General features: G+C 44.4%; 1 long non-coding RNA gene across 1 annotated transcript; it reads right to left on the bottom strand.

Annotated features, from left to right (window-relative positions):
• Positions 1-6626: 6626 nt before the first annotated feature.
• LOC306943314 lies at positions 6627-17471 on the bottom strand. The gene is made up of 4 exons (XR_013792384.1): positions 17378-17471; positions 16308-16432; positions 16087-16221; positions 6627-6949 (listed from the first exon to the last, which is right to left on the bottom strand). It is a non-coding gene; the product is annotated as an uncharacterized lncRNA (long non-coding RNA).
• Between the last annotated feature and the right edge of the window lie 3027 nt (positions 17472-20498).

Below are 20498 nucleotides of genomic sequence, written 5' to 3'. Positions count from 1 at the left end.
AAGCCGTAGTTCTTTTAAAGAGCTCCACCTCACCTTTGAGATTCTTCCAAGGGGGCACAATCAATGTTTTACTGGTGGGGGTATCGACAGAGTCAGAAGCTTTAAATACATAACCATCAAACTTTCGATGCCAACCAGCAACACCTCCTTTGGAGCCGTCAGCGTCTTTAGGTGTGCTGAACCGGGCTAGTGTCAAACTAACACAAACCCAAGCCATCAATACAGACGCACTGAACGGAGTGATTGCTCTCCAGCCCATGTTCCTAGCAGGGGGACAGACTAGCAACGCTGGATGAGACGCTCTCACAAGCACCTAAAATATGGTAAACAATCCTCCACACTAATGAGCTCAATTAAGAGCGGAAATCACTCTGTCACATTCGCACGTGTGGTCGTCGACTCTGCGCGTCATCTCATTAGGCTCCCCCTGGGCTGGAGGCTCATTTCCAAGACTTTTCAGGCGTCCCGGCACAAATTGAGACTTTATCCCACATTTTCCCACCTGTTTAGAGTAGCATTTCCAAGCTGACTTGATTTTAAATTGTATTTGGCTACATCTAATATAGAATGACCTGCATGACCACATTGGTACCCTTGAGTCGTTTTAAAACCTCGGTGAGCATACAGACCCCTGAGCATACAGACCCCCACAATATGTACAGTACTGTAACTGTTTTTAGATCGTTTTGAAATTTGTCTTATATTTTTACCTATATGTATAATTCACATGTATACCTTTTGTTTTTCTTTGATCTTCTGATGTATTGTGATGTTTTTCTATATGATATTGAATTACTCGACGACACTGAAAATGAGTTTGATTTAATACTCACTACTCAGTGTAATCTAGAGAATAAATAAAACTTGAATGAATGTAGGCTACTGTGTTATTGCATTTAATTACCGTACTTCTTCCCCTAAATAAAGCTGTCCTTTTCCTATATGTTCTCTCCCCTGGCCCCCACTCTTAATGTCTTTGAGCTAGTAGGCTACCAGTTATTATTATTATTATTATTATTATTATTATTATTACATTTATTATTATATTATTATTATTATTTTCTCTTTTCCTGCAAGATGTGTTTTTAAGCCTGTTAAAACAACATGGTGACCCAGCCGGGGTGATCAAGTCCCGACTTACATCCCAGTAGCTACCCTCGATCAGACCCACTAGGGAGGTACAATTCTGGCATGTGGAGAGACTAGGCTCTGTGACTAGGCTCTGAGACTAGGCTCCTATACGTCTCACCAGACACTTCATTCACTTTACTCTACTTCCATACTCAACATTTCTAACATAAAACCTTGGTGTACTCAACATGTCCGGGTTCACATTCTGGCAAGTGGACTAATAATGGTCCATTTGGTTCCTAACTATCATTTAGCTGGGGACCCCCTGGAACTCCCTCAAGGACCCCTAGGGGTCCCCGGGCCCCACTTTGGGAACCATTGATATAAGCTACTACATTTAATAAATACCCTTATTTTAGCCGTTTTCATTTTTTCACAGAATCAAAGGTTTTATGGTCATGATTCACCAGGATCCTGGATGGCTTGATTCTATGCTTAGCATAGGCCTAGATTTGTAATTAAAATCCACCTTTCTTAATCCACCCTGAAAAATGTAATTAAAGGTAGAGTAAAGTGATATTTTTTGGTTAAAACAAAGTGTTTTTTTTGTTAAAAGGTTAAATCACTATATTCTGATAGTAATCATTGCTATAGAGCAGGGGTGCCAACACTTTCTTGACTTGAAAATGACAAGCTCAACAAGATCTACCCACCAAAAGAAATATTATCCAATTGCTGAAATTAGTTAAACAACATAACTGAGGGGGCTCAGGCCTTGGAATAGTGGCGCTGGCGTTACATATAAGACAAATGCACATGGAATGGGAAATACAGGGGTGAAGTTTTGAATTAGTGGGGTTTCTTGTATAACTTTGTAATGCTACTGACGTTTGTGACAATACTTGAAAACAAAGTAGTGCATTGTGCGTTTGAGCTGGCAGGCCCCTTTTGATGTCAATCAAGTCACCTTCGTTTGTTTTTACATTTAAATAATGTATTTTTAGGGCTTGTCATGTGGTCTTTGTGAATTGTGATCTACTGGTAGATCGCAATCTACCTTTTGGGCACCCCTGCAGAGTGTTTGTTCAATAAAAGTAGTCCGTTCCCCTGTCTCTCCAGCTCTTTAATAAACAAAAAATACATTTTCAGGTAGGTGACACATTTTCAGCCAATCAGGAGAGAGTAGCTATTTATGAGCTTAAATGTTATAGTGTTCCAGTTCCAATTTTGTCAGCTCATTTCTTTGTGTCATCACTTACAATTCCACTTGTTTAATCTGTATCCTGACACATTCTCTATCCTGATTGGATACATTTGGTATGCCAGTTTCAGTTTCTGAAAATGCATTTTCTGTTTAATAAAAAGCTGGAGAGACACAGAGACTCCTGTTACTGAACAAACACTCTATAGCGATGAGTACACTTATTTTAACCAAAGAAAATCAATCACTTACACTACATTTAAAGGTAGGATTAGACACTTGAACTCAAAACATGATATTGACTATAGGTATACAAATTTTATAGTCAATCTGTTTAATTCATATTGGAACATACACACACGCATTTTGTGTGTCTTAATTTATCCCCAATGCCTTCGAATATGATTTAAATAAACAGATGAATCTCGTTACAATTGTATCAACATAATACAATATAAAATTAAATCAATGTAAATGTCATGTAAATAGTTTTGAAAATATAACTATTTTAGGCATTTAACAGATTCATTTCTTATTTACAAAAAATGTATCTCTAACTTTACAAGCAATCATTTGAAGATGTGCAAGAGACAACTGGAAAGGCACCTTCTGTGGTTGTGCCATTTTCAATATAAAATATATACATTCCAGGAATCTGTCTTTACTGACAGATGAATGTCATAGACTACATTGACAAATGATACTGCACTCGTGCATATATATTCAAATACACCACAAATAGACAGTTCAGATTAGTTTTATAGAGAGTCACAGTCCCGCCCCGACGACAGGCCCGGAAGACAATTGCCCATACATTTTTCCCATAGATAGACGTTTCAAAAAGTAATTATTTAAGTAAGTTTTATTTAAGGTACAACACTTTGTTTTTCCTTCTAATTATTTGATCGGCCCATAACATTGTCATGATTTGTCACAAAAAGAGTTGGCTGTGTCCGAGGTTTAAATGTTTTTAATTACTTTTTGAAACATCTATGGGAAAAATGAATGGGGAAATCTCTTCCAGGCCTGTCGTCATCATGAAAGGGGGTAACCTGCGACGCTCTATACAGTACTATGTGAGCTCTCCTATTCCCAAACCACACCAATGATTTCCCATGCAACTCCTTGCAACCAAATGGTTGCGTGTAGTTGCATCATGCAACCATTATCCCCAATGGCAGGAGTTGCATTGATGTGACATGTCCTTAAAACTGTTTTGTTGCAAGGAGTTGCGACTCATTGGTGTGGTTTGAGCCTTACCTGACATCACCTGCTAGTGCTAAGCACACCTGTATAGTTAGAGGTGCAAGCCCATTTGTTTTTTTCCCAGCTGAGGTTTGGTTAAGATGTCCTCCCTTCCCTTTTATGTTTTTAACCTAGCACCGATATTGTACATGTTTTGCTTTTTTTGTTTTCTTGAATAAAGTCTGTTCCTAGTGTTTTATGTAAAGCGCTTTGTGTATTTAGAAGCACTATATACATTTGAGCTATTATTATTACACATTGCAGCCAAATACAGAGATCACTAGACTGTTTCCCAAGCAGTGGGTTAACCAATTTATTATGGGTCACAACTTCAGTAAATAGAGAGACAAACCCCTTTTTTAATATCCCCTTTTTCTACATTTAAATCTAGCTGGCTGTTGTGGTTGTAGTCGTAGGGACTACTCTTGTGGTTGTAGTCGTAGGGACTACTCTTGTGGTTGTAGTCGTGGGGGCGGCTGCCATTGTAGTGGTAGTACACGTGGTGGTAGCTGTTGCGGTTGTAGTCGTGAGTACTACCGTTGTCATGTGGACGACCGTTGTTGTCGACGTCATGGTAACTGCCATTGTTGTGGGGGTAGCCATCATGGTGGTAGTCGTGGGGATTGCTGCTGTGGTCGTAGTCATGGGGACGGCCATCACACCAACAGCAGTTGGCTTTGGTCACTGACGTCATCGCCATGGGGGCAGCCATTGTTTTGCTGGCACCGTGGGGACAGCGGTTATGGTTGTAGTCGTTTGCGATGGCCGTTGACGTCGGTGGTGGCGGCCATCACACCAACGACGTTTGGCTTTGGTAGTCGTGGGGACAGGAGTTAATGTAGCAGTTGGAGTTGTTGAGGGAGTCGTGGTAGTTTGAGTTGGTGGTAGTGGTTGTCGTCGGGGTTGCATTTGTTGTCGTCGGTGTGGCATTTGTTGTCGTCGGGGCACAGCAGTTGTGGTTGTAGTCATTGGTACTGCCGTTGTCTCAGAGACAGGCTTGGTGGTCGGCGCCCTGGAGACTGCTACTGTCACAGGGGCGGCCATAGTGGTCCTAGTCGTGGGGAGGGGTGTTGTGGTCATCGGATCATCAGTGGTTGTCGGGGCGACTGTAGTGGTTGGAGTTGTTGTGGGAGTAGTCGTTTGGGTAGTTGTAGTTGTGGGGACAGCCTTTGTTATGGGGACGGCCCTTGTGACTGCCATTGTAATGGCAGTACAAGGAGTGGTGGCTGTTGTGGTTGTAGTCGTTGTGGTTGCAGCCATCGTGGTCATGGGGACAGGAGTTGTGTTCGTTGATGTAGCAGTTAGAGTTGTTGAGGGAGTCGTTGTAGTTTGAGTTGGTGGTAGTGGTTGTCGTCGGTGTGGCATGTGTTGTTGTCGGGGTGGCATTTGTTGTCGTCGGGGCACAGCAGTTGTGGTTGTAGTTGTTGGTACTGCCGTTGTCTCAGAGACAGGCTTGGTCGTCGGCGCCCTGGAGACTGCTACTGTCACGGGGGCGGCCATAGTGGTCCTAGTCGTGGGGAGGGGTGTTGTGGTCATCGGATCATCAGTGGTTGTCGGGGCGACTGTAGTGGTTGGAGTTGTTGTGGGAGTAGTCGTTTGGGTAGTTGTAGTTATGGGGACGGCCCTTGTGACTGCCATTGTAATGGCAGTACAAGGAGTGGTGGCTGTTGTGGTTGTAGTCGTTGTGGTTGCAGCCATCGTGGTCATGGGGACAGGAGTTGTGTTCGTTGATGTAGCAGTTAGAGTTGTTGAGGGAGTCGTTGTAGTTTGAGTTGGTGGTAGTGGTTGTCGTCGGTGTGGCATGTGTTGTTGTCGGGGTGGCATTTGTTGTCGTCGGGGCACAGCAGTTGTGGTTGTAGTCGTTGGTACTGCCGTTGTCTCAGAGACAGGCTTGGTGGTCGGCGCCCTGGAGACTGCTACTGTCACGGGGGCGGCCATAGTGGTCCTAGTCGTGGTTGTCGGGGCGACTGTAGTGGTTGGAGTTGTTGTGGGAGTAGTTGTTTCGGTAGTTGTAGTTATGGGGACGGCCCTTGTGACTGCCATTGTTGTGTTCGTTGATGTAGCAGTTAGAGTTGTTGAGGGAGTCGTTGTAGTTTGAGTTGGTGGTAGTGGTTGTCGTCGGGGTGGCATTGGTTGTCGTCGGGGCACAGCAGTTGTGGTTGTAGTCGTTGGTACTGCCGTTGTCTCAGAGACAGGCTTGGTGGTCGGCGCCCTGGAGACTGCTACTGTCACGGGGGCGGCCATAGTGGTCCTAGTCGTGGTTGTCGGGGCGACTGTAGTGGTTGGAGTTGTTGTGGGAGTAGTCGTTTGGGTAGTTGTAGTTATGGGGACGGCCCTTGTGACTGCCATTGTTGTGTTCGTTGATGTAGCAGTTAGAGTTGTTGAGGGAGTCGTTGTAGTTTGAGTTGGTGGTAGTGGTTGTCGTCGGGGTGGCATTGGTTGTCGTCGGGGCACAGCAGTTGTGGTTGTAGTCGTTGGTACTGCCGTTGTCTCAGAGACAGGCTTGGTGGTCGGCGCCCTGGAGACTGCTACTGTCACGGGGGCGGCCATAGTGGTCCTAGTCGTGGTTGTCGGGGCGACTGTAGTTGTTGGAGTTGTTGTGGGAGTAGTCGTTTGGGTAGTTGTAGTTATGGGGACGGCCCTTGTGACTGCCATTGTTGTGTTCGTTGATGTAGCAGTTAGAGTTGTTGAGGGAGTCGTTGTAGTTTGAGTTGGTGGTAGTGGTTGTCGTCGGGGTGGCATGTGTTGTCGTCGGGGTGGAATTTGTAGTCGTCTGGGCACAGCAGTTGTGGTTGTAGTCGTTGGTACTGCCGTTGTCTCAGAGACAGGCTTGGTAGTCGGCGCCCTGGTGACTGCTACTGTCACGGGGGCGGCCATAGTGGTCCTAGTCGTGGTTGTCGGGGTGACTGTAGTGGTTGGAGTTGTTGTGGGAGTAGTCGTTTGGGTAGTTGTAGTTGTGGGGACAGTCTTTGTTATGGGGACGGTCCTCATCTCCAACATGGGAGCAGTCTCTGACGTGGGAGCAGCCATTGTGATCTCTGGAGCAGGCCTTGTTGTCACAGGAACAGTACTCACCTGTGTTTGTTTACAAGTAGGAATGTTTGGAAATCCCCAAAGTTCCATGATTCCTGCAGGCGTTGTGGCCGTAGGAGTAGTACTAGTCTGTGTATTACTATCTTTAGTAGGAACAAAAGCATGTGGAATTTCATCAAATCCCCAAAGGTCAAATAAAGAACTTGGCCTAGTTTGATCAAAAGACTCAGAAGGAATTTCTTCGAAGCCCCAAAGGGTCCATGAGTCGCTTTCTACATTTCTGGCAATACGATGTGACCTTGCATTCTTTTGCCAGGACTCAACGGAACAACAGTCCACTATCTTTGAGAGTTCTTCAGTAGTTCCACAATAACCCAGTTGAAAGTCGGGACTGCCATACTGTGAACAAAACAGAGGTCACAGGTACATACATCAGAGGTAGAAGAAGTACTCAGACATGTCATGGCAAACACAGTCCAGATAGTTGCTTATTTTTAACCTACAATGTTTTCAGATACATATGTCTACAATTCCATGCTGTATTGATGTTGGTACCTGGAGAGATAACAGGCAAACGATCAAAATAACAATTCTTCTACATTCGATAATTGTGTTTTGACTACACTTTGACTACTATTCACGAGTTGCCCGAGTTAATTGTAGAACACTTTCCCTGCGATTCACGAGTTGCCAGTTTTTTTTGACAGCTGCTGAAAGTTGGGGTACCATACAACCATTATAAGGCAAAATGTTCTAAATTTCATTATGCTTTAAGTAGCATGTGACATGTCAAACTAGGGTGTATACATGATTCTGAATCCATTCCAAGCATTAGTTTTGCACGAAAAACACTCCTTGGGCTTAAAAAGGCCATATCCATCATCACAAATGTGATGAGGTCAGCACATTTGGCCAGATCAGGGCACATTTGAGCAAGTGTCTATGGCCGAATTTAGCCCAACGACTGTTTTTCGTGCGAAACGAATGCTTGGAATGGGTTCAGAATCATGAAAACCCCCTAGTGACCCATAGTTTGGCCATAGACCGCCTAGTTTGGCCATAGTCACTTGCCCAAATATGCTGACCTCATCACATTTGTGATGATGCATATGGCCGTTTTTAGCCCAAGGAGTGTTTTCCGCCAGGAACCCCCCCCCCCCCCCCCCCCCCCCAAGGACCAGGTTGAGAACCACTGCTCTACATGTGTGAAAAATGTACTTTTCATTTCACCATGTCTTTAAAATGGATTAGATTAGACTATTTTTGTCTACCTACATGCAGTTTTTAGGATTGATGTATATTTTGATAGCTTATGCATCTCAACATATGTCATAATTGTACACATAATACTTTGGCTTATAGGAGGTCACATTGAGTCCCATCTGGGATAGCCAGTCACTAAAGATGGCGCAGGGACACTTTGGGATAGTCAGCTATCTTAAATAACAGCTGTGAGTTCTTCCTGTCATATATAGTAGGCTCAGTGACTTTTACCACCCAAGGAATGCGTTCAACAGAAAGACCCCTGTGGTGACTGATTGCTGACTCTGTGGTAGCTTGTTGACTAAGCCTTGAGGGTCAACAACACACACACACACACACACACACACACACACACACACGCAGGAACAGGGTGACACCCACATGTTAAGACTGTATAAGACAGGTAGGGGATCAGTAGAAGAGTGTGAGTGAGAGACAGAGAGAGACAGAGAGAGAGAGAGACAAGGGGGGCCCTGCATGAGATGCAGGCCTCAATATGATGGAACGATGATATCTGTAACCTGTCTGTAACTGATTGCTGACCAATAAACGGAAATAAGGATTATGTGCCTGCCTGGATCTCCATATTCATTCTCAACGAGCAACTTAGTGAAATCTCCACAGAACCCTGAGGAAAAGACACATCATAAATGGCGCCAGACGTTGGAGGGTGGTTGGTGAGGAAAAGTCTGGGGATTTTCTACGCCACGCAAGACGGACCTGCGTATCTGTGGATTTTTTGTTGCTTTTGACGTGACTTTGGATGGAACCCAGGACTGAAGTTAGGATGATGGAATAGGTTTGTGATTCTTGTGTTAAGCGTACGTGTTAGGGCCATAGTGTACATCTGGACGCTGTGTTAGGCAGGTTATTGGTTAGGTTAGTGATTAGGTACGTGGAGTCTGCTTCTGTTAGGGTGTTGACAGGGTTTAAGAGTTAGATGGTAGTGTAGCTTATATGGTATGATTGTGTGTGTGCTAGAGCATCTTTGTGAGTTGGGGTTGAATGCCGCATGCTGGGGAGGCCTTTTTCTTTGTCTTTGCGACGGAGCGGGGGAGGATTTTATGCTTTAGGCTTGGGTGTTATTATTTGGGTTGGCCTATAGTATTATTTTTTCTTTTAGGTATTTCTGAAGCATGTGGGACATGTTTCTGAGGGGGGAGTAATATAGATATTAAATTGGGGATTTAATTCAGGTTAAATTGGCTTTAATTTGGGGGTCCAAGCTAAATTTAGGAGGTAATTGAGAATACATTTCTCATTGTAAATGATCACATTTAGGATATTTCATTTATCCTTTGTAAAATTAGATAGGTTAATTTGGATGGTTAAGCATACAGGTTTTTTATTTTAGTCAAAAAATATAGCCTGCAGGGGTAATTTGATTCTGGGACAAAACAGTTGCTTGGAGTGCATGCAGGGGGGTCAATCTCTTCCCTCAGTCAGTGATTTGACTTGCTAGTCTAAAAAAAATATATAGAGGCATTTCTATATTTCTTTGTCACTGTCAGTAGTTTTCTCATTCCTTTATGTTACATTTTCCTGTGCGGATGGTGTGAGAGGGAAAGTATTACATGTTTTTACATGAGTTTGTAGACTATCTACTCATTCTTTGGGGCTAGTATGCAAATGAGTATGCGTGTCTGTGTGAGGTGAGAGGAGACTGCAGTCAGAGTACAGAGTGTATCACCCAGAATTTATGACAGTGAGTGAGATTATCTACAATTTAGTAGTTATGGCTTCTACTCCAGTGCACATTGTGCAAAACAAATTCTCATCTAAGAATATTCCCAGAATTTCAGAAAAATGGCATCAGATTCAAGTAAAAATAGGTCGACAGCTGAGAACGAGTCATATTGACAGTGAGGAGATGAGCAGGAAATTGTCCGTACCATTGTCTCCTGTGTCAGTACTGCCCGATGGGAAGATTTCCGCTGATTGCAGCACAGACAACCAGTGCATTGACACTGAGGGTCACAGCAACAACTCAGCACAGACTGAGGTGGACAACAGGGACGTGAGAACATCTGAGCAGTCAAAACCTGGGCTACAAGCAGACTGTATTAAAGAGGAGCTGGGATCGGTCCGGCGCCTGAAAAGGGACTTGATCAGTGAATTGACTGTGTCGACGAGGGCACACAGACATTTTCTGCGTATGATTGAGACGCAGTTGAATGGACTTTCAGTGAGGGAGAAACAGTTGATCGGTGATCTCAGTGACAAGGCTGCACACAGCCACAGTTTACATGGAGGTGATGACATCTACAGAAGGACAGCAAGCCCCAATCCGGCCATGAGCGGCAGCAACCTGTCACAGGAGGAAGTGAGGGGGGACGCTGTCATGATGCTGAACTCTCTTGGCGATAGTCTCACTGTTCTTCATGGGCAGATTTCTGAGGCGGAGAAGAGTTTTCGGGAGAATATTGAGGATTCAGCCGCTACTACGTACCTGGCGGAGCGTTTGGCTGGATTGGCTGCTCAAGAAAAAGACTTGGTTCGATTGTACAATGACCATTCTGATGCGTTGAAAGAGCTGGAGAGCAAACACTGCCGTGACAGAGCTGCTGGACGCACGGAGAAACGTGTGTTACCGAGTCACGACAGGCAGAGTGGGAGTAAGAGGAAGTACGTCAACAAAAGTGATGAGGATTTTGAACAGGATAGCAGTGATTGTGAGAGCCATTCCGGCACTCGCACACGTTCAAGCCGGAGACGTGTGAAAGACTCCAGGGGGGCCTTGAACAGAGGCCCATGCAGATCAAAGAGGCCCACACCTGACATTGATGATAACTGCCCCAGGATGCTCCCGATGCTGGGGAAGGGCAGACATATGGAATACAAGCCATGGGCGTCCGTCGACATGACTGACATTGTGCGTCAACTTCCCCTTTTGCGGGATGGTGCGCACCGCTGGATATCGAAGTTTGAGGACCTTTTGACTGAGACAGAGCTAACTGTGGGTGACTTAAAACAACTTCTGGCAAATCTGATTGACATAGACGGCCTAGATGACATTCTTATCCGTGCGGGACTTCGACTGTACGCAGGCACGACGGCTGGAGACGCGGACCTTTTCTTGAGTCACAGAGGAGCACTATGGCGTGCGCTGAGAGTCTTGTACCCCACTGAGGTGCATCCGGATACGATTACGATATCTCCGCTGGGGGTCTCCGAACCGCCACGTAAATATGTCGCCCGCGTATGCCAGGAATGGATGGATGCCACAGGAAAGGACCCTGAGCGTAATGATCTTGAACGGTCTACTGTCTACTCAAAAATTGAACAAGGTCTTCCTGAGAAAGTCAGGGCCAATCTGCAGACAGTGGTTGGCCTGGCGAAATTGCCCCATGCTCTGTACGCGGATCACATTGTGCACTGTGTTGGACTTGCTCGCAAGGAGGCAGATGAGCAGGAACAAAGTCACACAGAAATGGTTCGACTGCTGACCAAGACCCAGTTGGAGGTCGCACAACAGATCATACAAGCGGCTGTCGTGACAGCTGGGGTTGAGCCCCAGGCGGCTCCTGACCTACCCAGTGCACCCAGGGTTGACAAGACTCAGCCCGAACAGTTTCGTCCACATAATCCCAAGCCGAGTGGACCACGTTATTACACAGGCTGTTATAGGTGTGGCGATGTGACGCACTTGCAGCGTTTTTGCACGGCTGTTTTGCCACAACCACTTCTGCCATGGAGAGTACGAGAGACTCCTGGTTTCGTGGGGCCACAACAGAGGACGCAGTGGCAATGGGGATGTCAGCCACCTGTGCGACCCTATCAGGGGGCAGTGCAGCCACAGACACGTCACAGCCCGGAAAGCTGGAGGATGAGAGGTGTTTGCCATAAATGTGGGATATATGGTCATTTTTCTGGACAATGTGATCAGAAACCACAATGGGAAACTTTGAGGGAAGTCAAGTTGACCGGACCTCGTGGATGAGAAGGACAGCTAAAGGAGAAGTGCCATGCTCTTCTTTTGACAGTTGACTTGACACGCCCCTCTCTATTGAAATGTGTGTGTGAAAGGGGACACCGCCTGATTGAGTGCATGAGTGAGTGAGACGAGGGGGGTCCCTCTCCCCTCTCTGTTCGACTGTGTGAAGTGAGTGAGTTAGGTGAGTTATGTTTGAAGGGTTGGAAAATAATACTACTACACTGTGGTAGTATTTTGAATCAACTCTGTATGAGAGTGTAGGCTACAGGCAAGGGAACTTCTCATTGAAAAGGCATAGCAATAGTAGACGTGTCTACTATGATCTTCTTTATTTTGGTGGTGGATTTATGGCTTGGTACACCTGTCACAGGTGTCAGAAGAAACGTACAGTATGTTTGCCAGGCCATATGAAGCTTGAGTTTGGGGTAGACACCAGCCAGGGGTTTCAATGAGAAAGTCACACGAGCCTGAGAGTGTGGTGTGAATGAAATCACGATAATTGATTGAGAATAATGTATGTGTGAGTGAATGAATGATTGACTGTACTTCATACTAGACTTACTTCAAAAAGGTTCTAGCTAAGTCCGGTGAAATATTGCTAGTAGGAGCCATTCTAAAAGTGATAGTTAAATGAGTAAATACATACAGAGCTACGTGTGAGGAATTGCAATGACAATTTTAGCATGCTCTGACGGAATGTGCTTTAGGGGAAAGAGGGGGGAGAGAGCAATTTCCTTCTCACCCTAAAATAAATACCTTGTTTAGTTTCAGATAACAGGGAGAGGGCTTTAGGGACCTCCTGTGGACCTCCTGTCCTGTCCTGTCTTTACCTCCTACCTCTGTTTGACCCGCTGTGAGCTGTTTATTGGGGGTGCTATTTAGAGAAAAAGATGGGAAGAAAGTCTGCTTTTGGAGTCTGATGTCAACAAGTAGGTCGCAATTAAGGACTACATTTGTAAGGGTGTATTATGGTGGGAATTTTAAGTATTGGTTTTAGTCAAAAGTGTCTGTTTGTGTGTAGGCTAATGGAGGCGACGGCTGACAGCCTTACTACATAACGGTGATCACAGGAATTCGCCACCCTGTGTTCTGAGCACAAGACTTGCTGGTAGCATACTGAGGGGGATTTGACCCATATCTCCAGGAGTGGAAGTTTTAACCGGGGGATCTAGACCCACGGTTGAACCTTTCAGGGTTAAAGAAAGCAAGCCCCCCAGCTCAAAACACCTGTCCATCAATACGTTTGGTGACTGTCTTGACATCAGTGAATTTAGTTAGTTCAGTGACACTATTATGGCTCTCATTTAATAGTCTCATTGTAATCTCTCAACACCATGGTTATTACATTCCTTTGCCATGCCAGAACTAGGGAGGTTAGCAAAGAGAATGAGATTAATGCCAGAGAGGTCATCTTAGTGACCAGTAGCTTGTAGTGTCAACAATATCCTAATGAATGATTGGGGATATTTGTAGTGGGAGCCTGTATTTCTTCCTTTAATAGGTGCGGAAGGAGAGGAGTCCATCTATGGATTCCTGAAGGTGTCGAAAGTGACATCTGACTGCACCAAAAGGATCACGGAGAGACCACCAGGTCTAGATGATGTCAACGGTGACATCTGAACAGCCAACAGGAGGTCATCCCGAGGGCAGAGAGTCCAGGGGGGTGTGTCTGCGGCAGCTGTCTACACAACACTACGAGAACAGCGACAGAGGAGCTCCTAACTCAGCTTCTACCGTCGGAAATCAACAGCAGGTGACTTTCACAGACCTGTGTTCGCTACAGAGGAGAGGTCCAAGGGAGGCTACGGCCCACGGGCCGGTGCAAACTGGTTCTCCTTCTGCACTAGGAGGGAGGAGAGGTCCAAGCCAGACCGTTCCAATGTTCGTATACAGGAGCGTTCCTGCTACAGGAGCGTTTCAATGCTTTTGCTGTCATGATTGACATGACTAAGCAATAAGCTGTCTACTAAGAGCCTTGTGATGCTCAAAGTGAGTTCTACTGAGTCCTACTGCCGACTGCAGTTAAGCTCATGTGGTTCATTGGTGCTGGAGCATATGGTGACAAAACTGTCTGCTTCGAACCTACAGATCAGAGAGCTGTGCTAGCTCTGAGAATCAAGAAGGATGTTCCAAGCGTTTTTATTCTATAGGCGAAAAAAGAATTGTGGGAACCGTTTCCTACTGCGCGTTGAACGTCTGAACAATTTGCGTCATGGAAAGAAGAAGAAATCGCGGTTCATCTGAATTGTGATTAATGTTGGAAAATGTTGTTCTAATGTTTGTGTTTTGTTGTATTCTGTGCTGGCAGGTCAAAATAGATATAACAAGGTACTGGAAATAGTACTGTTAAAGGGATGGTCTAACCATTTTGTCATGCTTTGAGTGTTAACTTTTCATTTTACAGGTATTTGTATTCAATCAATATAGGAATTTGATTTAGTCTAAACAGGATGTAATCAATATAGGAATTTGATTTAGTCTAAATAGGATTTCAGTTAAATAAGGAGTTTAATTTCTGTTTTAAATATGGTTCAGTTTCAGGTCTGTCATACAAGAGGTACAACGGAACAAGCCCCATGCTGGTTCGGTTCTAATTTGGTACAATATAGATAGTTAAAATAGTTGTTTGAAAATAATAGTTGATGGTAATAATATGAGTTCATTTTAGATAACTTCCTTAAGTATCACAGTGAAGTCCAATTAAGGAATGGGAATTATATTCTAGTTAGTAATACAAATGTTGTTTGATTGTTAGTTAAAATAGGCCTACATTAGGATAATGAGTTAACGTCAGAAGATGTGAGTGAGTTGGTATTGGAACCTGTATACACATGCACTAAATTGACTCGTCTGCCTGGGGAGGCAGGGTTCACAGGGGTCGCCTCTGTGTGCTTGTTTATATGGGTGGAACAGACCAAAGTACTGAACATTACCAAGTACTAAAACAGGATGAAGTAACCCGTAGGCTTTAGGTTATCGAGTAATATATTGCAGACAATGTTGGACTGATGGAGTCAGTATAATGTTACTATGTTAATAGTCACATATAATATTGATACAGGTTGGAACTCACCATGAGTATTACATGTTAGCTCTTAGTTTGTGTGCAACTTTCCGAGTGTCGGATGGATGGTTTCTGCAGGGCCATTCATCCATTATTCCATGAAAGTTGCTCACTAACTAAGAAGGGGGGGAGAAGGGAATATTATATTATTTCTTATTAAGTCGATATTGGAATCCACTTCCAAACAAATATTGATGTCTATACAGGTACAGGAATCAGCCTATCTAATGTTGGGGAACAAATTAAAAATAGTATAGTAATTAGCCTAGGAACAGTTCACTTGAATTTATTTTATCTGGGTGTGACAACAAACAGCTTCGGACTGATAGGGTCATTGTCTAACAGATTGATTTTGTTCATTTTGTTTTGAGTTTTGTGTCAACCTGACTGTGTTTCATCTTCACATTATCCAGGGGGGAAGAGGGTAATTACCTACGAAGGGAGACCGTTTGGGGAATTTGAACATTTTGGGATTTTTTGAAGAAAAAGAAAAAAGTGAACATTTTTTTTGGAAAATTAATTTTGGTCATTTATAAAATATGAATTATGTCTGGGGAATATTTAATTCCCCAGAAGGGGGGTCTGATGTATATTTTGATAGCTTATGCATCTCAACATATGTCATAATTGTACACATAATACTTTGGCTTATAGGAGGTCACATTGAGTCCCATCTGGGATAGCCAGTCACTAAAGATGGCGCAGGGACACTTTGGGATAGTCAGCTATCTTAAATAACAGCTGTGAGTTCTTCCTGTCATATATAGTAGGCTCAGTGACTTTTACCACCCAAGGAATGCGTTCAACAGAAAGACCCCTGTGGTGACTGATTGCTGACTCTGTGGTAGCTTGTTGACTAAGCCTTGAGGGTCAACAACACACACACACACACACACACACACACACACACACACGCAGGAACAGGGTGACACCCACATGTTAAGACTGTATAAGACAGGTAGGGGATCAGTAGAAGAGTGTGAGTGAGAGACAGAGAGAGACAGAGAGAGAGAGAGACAAGGGGGGCCCTGCATGAGATGCAGGCCTCAATATGATGGAACGATGATATCTGTAACCTGTCTGTAACTGATTGCTGACCAATAAACGGAAATAAGGATTATGTGCCTGCCTGGATCTCCATATTCATTCTCAACGAGCAACTTAGTGAAATCTCCACAGAACCCTGAGGAAAAGACACATCAGGATCAAGATTGCAAACACTTTAACCTTCCAACAGGTATAATTTCACAGTGATGTCTCTTCTCCCACAGGTACCTGAGGCAGAACTTCTGATTCCGAGTCTGGAGAACTGATGGGACTCTTACAAATGGCTGTACTCGTCACATTCTTGTTCAGCAGGCGGTCAAAGAACTGCAGATCCACTGCATTATATTTTACTCCATCTATAGTCTATGAAGAGACGCAATACACTTTTTAAGTTTCATTCAATTCATAGCAGGAACATTTATAATTTAGATTTGATAGCAAGTTGTTACCCATTGTGTGAAGCTGCAGCCAGTGTAGACAAACGTCAACAAAAACCAAGACCTGTTGTTCAATGAGTCAGTGTGCTTGCGACAGTGTGCAGGCAGACAGGTCAGTCGCATTAGCTGCTTCCCAACTGTAGAGATATTGACATTCAAGTTCCATATAAAATAGATTAGGGTTAGGTTAATGTCAGACAACATGCATGGCTGCTGTCAAAACAGTAGCCGTTAACAACGCATAATGCAGCCTACTGAATTTCTCCAAAACGTCACAATATAACATTTCGCACTGGAGACTGTTGCGGTATAGGTCAGTAGACGCGAGCATTGAATGCTCTGATTAAACGTGATTTTGTCCCTTTCAACGCATTAATGGCATTCGAATCTGCCAATAGAGCGCTCAAATGCTCCCACTTGGGTTCTGACAGGACAGTTCTGCACTGACCTCCTGAGCTTTCTGCTCCAATATATTTTAAGCACTTTCCTCACATTTCATCTAAAATCTGAATATGGCATTGGATTCCCCAAACCTTTAGCCAAAAGGATATGTTTTTATTCATATTTTTCTGCACAGTGGTAACTGCCATCTTTAAATGATCAATTTTGAGGCATTGTTATTAACATTTTTGATCTGGGCATACAGCAGATTTGGATTCAGCATCCCCTATTACCCCTAAAACCATGAATGCCATAAATTAACACTATTTTACTTCAAGTATAAGATTTAGCAAAATATGACCTATACATGTGAATGAAATGAAAATGAAATATCTGTTAATCCCAGAGGTTCTCGAAGTGGTGTCCAGGGACCCCTAGAGGTGCTCCCCAGCTAAATTATTGATAGTTATGAACCAAAAGGACCCTAAAATAAGTCTAACTTCAATAAATGGTCCCTTACGGATCCACTTATGGCTCCATGTGTACACTGAGTTATGGGGTGGCGGCTGGCCTAGCCCAGCCCTACTAAGGCATCCAAACTGGGGGCCCTTGAAACTTAAAAGTTTGAGACTCCAATCACTCGATTAGAACATGAAGGCATAGGTGAATGCGATTCTGTCTTGGTAGGAAACCTAACTCACCTTTCCAATGTATTGCTGAATGCCTGATCTTTGAAAACCTTAAAATGACCGTCCCATTTCCACAGTAATACAATGGCTGGTTGACATCAAGAGATGGTTCACCAGTTCTGAAATTGTTCTGGTGATCTGAAAATACATGCAACAGTAGAGTGCGTCAAGATTAACAAATGTGATAGGCCTATGGGTGCATGAGACATGGATTTTGGGGTTGGTGCATGGTGAGGAAACGTAACGTGGGCCTGCATGGGTGGACATGCTTTCCTGCATTGCTATTGAAGAATCTGTTCTATAAACAAAGGCCCATACACAGACCTTTGAATACTTAGACTAGAAAATACTCAGGCAAAAATACGGAGCATGAAGTCAACAGCAGAGACAGGCAGATGAAGGTTCCGGAGTTCCATTTTATTTGCAGAGTTCAATACAGCATCAGCCATGGGGACAGAGCCCCACGGATCCTTCAGCCTCTCGGCTTCCAGACTAACACACGTACAGATAGGCATTTACAGTAGACCTTAAAGCAGAGACAAAGGTGGTCTCAGGTTACCCAAACCCCCTTCGTCCCAAATTGTCCCCATATATGGTCACCAGGAAGCCCAGTGCTAGGAGGCACAGTAGGTGTTCTAACATGCAAGCCTACCAAGCGACACCCAACCATTTGTTAGTGGTCATCAAGCCACTGGCTATTCTGAGATTCCTAGCCACTGTGTCCTGACTTGTTTGCCCTGCTGGAAGACAATGTAATGTCACACTACACTAAACAGTTGTTTAAGCTATCTTAGTGTTAATTGTGATTTCCAGATACATCAGACCTCCCTTTGAGGCAACCATGCCTCATAAAAACGAATATGGAAACACAATTATTGACCCTCGTCCTCCCTTTGGCACTGACTGGAACATTAAAAATATGACACAAAGAGATCAACAATTACAGTAGAATTCAAAAATGGTTTGCAGACTTCTAGGCATTCAAATCACATAACTCGTTACCAGTGTTCTCATTCCATTACAGTATTATCATCGGTGTGCTTATAGAACTCCCTTCTGTGTTCTCTCTTACACCCTAACTTCTCTGTACTGTAATTAACTTCACTTTAAACCTTTACATAACTCAAAACATGATCATTGACATAAATGATAACCCGTAAACATATATCTGACATTTAAACACACACCGTCGCTGAATCCAACCCCTTTTGCTTCACTCCAAAGCACCCAATTATTGAATACAAAGTGTGTTACGGTTTTTCAAACTTTACATCTGATGCTCTTAGCATCAGTTAATGTCAAGGATAAATTTTACCATAGTCATTCATAAAATGATTCATTTTTGTTTAGTTAACTCATCTTTTTAGGACATGCAGAAATCATCTATAATTATTTCAACACTCTAGATTTCCCAAGGCTCGTACAAATAACAGCTGCGGCACTTTGTGATTCAACATAAAAAACCAATGCGAGACCTGACCACCTCTTTGTGATTCACACCCACGAAACGAGACCAATGCAAGACCTGACCACCTCTTTGTGATTCACACCCCCGAAACAACATAAAAAACGAGACCTGACCACCTCGTGCATGCTACTATTATTCACTAACGTTAAAATCCTAGAGTAATTTATATAACTTTAGAGTTTTCCCCACATGTCATAGCAGAAATACTTTCGTTGACTTTTCCCATTCACAAATTTATTCGAACAAAAATAAGAACGTTATGCACAATTAGGATGATTAATACTTATGCGTACGACAGGAGCGCTGTCTTTCGCCTGACAAAGAGACATCTAACTAATTGTACTCCGGTAAATATTTCTATTCAGCTCCAAATCTCCCTTAGGCATATCATCCCCATTAAGCCAACTTCTCTAATTAAATACCTGACACATAAAATCAACACACATGCCCATTATATGTTGAACTAGACAAACGTAAACATACATTTGGAATCAAATGGAACGATATCCATCTGATATAATAGAATCTTCTGTAACGTTTCTCTTCTTTTGTCTCACCTTCGTCAGTGTCCATCAGTCAGCGCACACGGGCCAAACGAGGTTTGTGATGCAGTACACTTATGCACCGCATGGCGTAGGCCGCTCTGTTGTAGAGTTGCCCATTGTCCGAAAACTTTCATTCTGATCCGAATTCACTTTCATCACCTCCTCCCTTTCAGTCATGATAATACAACATGACTAAAAAACGAGAAAGTGAATCAGCGTCATCACAGGAGGCAGAAACTTGCGATTCGCCGCGTTGCGAGCTTGTAGATCAGCTCTGTCGAGCCGCTGAATGGAACGAAGCCACGACGCCTCGCCGCCGGCGCCACGACGCCTCGCCGCCGGCGCCTGTCGAGTCGAGACGCGCCGTGAAGAGTCGATGAAGTGGCCATCGCCTCCCTGGACCGCCGATGAACGCCCTCGGGCCGGGGCACGCTGTGCTCCGTAGCACCCCTCTCCCCGCCGTCCAGCCGCTGTCCATCGCCCTCTGGTCACGATCGCCGAGAGCCGTTGCCCATCGCCGCTCCTCTGTGCAGGCCGCTGTGTAGAGTAGACTGTAGGCCGCCTCCCTTCGATCGCCGCTCGACGCCGACTGTAGTCCCCCCGTCGTCCGTCCATCGCCGGGCAGGAACCGCAGCTGTGCAACGTCGCTCCCCAGTGCAGGCCATCCCTGTTGCAGCGGTGATCGCCGTGTTGAACCCCGTCGGTTCGATTGCAGCGCGCAGCGCCGTCGTCGTTCTCCTCCGTTCAAAAAATTGCCGACCGAAATATCTATTAGACTGAATTGTCAATTGTCCACCGGTTCTCTCGCCTGACGCAAAAATGCATCAACACGACCGAGCTCGGCACCACTTTGAAGAATCTGTTCTATAAACAAAGGCCCATACACAGACCTTTGAATACTTAGACTAGAAAATACTCAGGCAAAAATACGGAGCATGAAGTCAACAGCAGAGACAGGCAGATGAAGGTTCCGGAGTTCCATTTTATTTGCAGAGTTCAATACAGCATCAGCCATGGGGACAGAGCCCCACGGATCCTTCAGCCTCTCGGCTTCCAGACTAACACACGTACAGATAGGCATTTACAGTAGACCTTAAAGCAGAGACAAAGGTGGTCTCAG

This window comes from Electrona antarctica, assembly GCF_951216825.1.
Source record: "Electrona antarctica genome assembly, chromosome: 19".
In the NCBI taxonomy this organism is placed as follows: Eukaryota; Metazoa; Chordata; class Actinopteri; order Myctophiformes; family Myctophidae; genus Electrona; species Electrona antarctica.
Note: the sequence above shows the minus strand (reverse complement) of the source record. Positions and strands in the feature narration are given on the sequence as shown.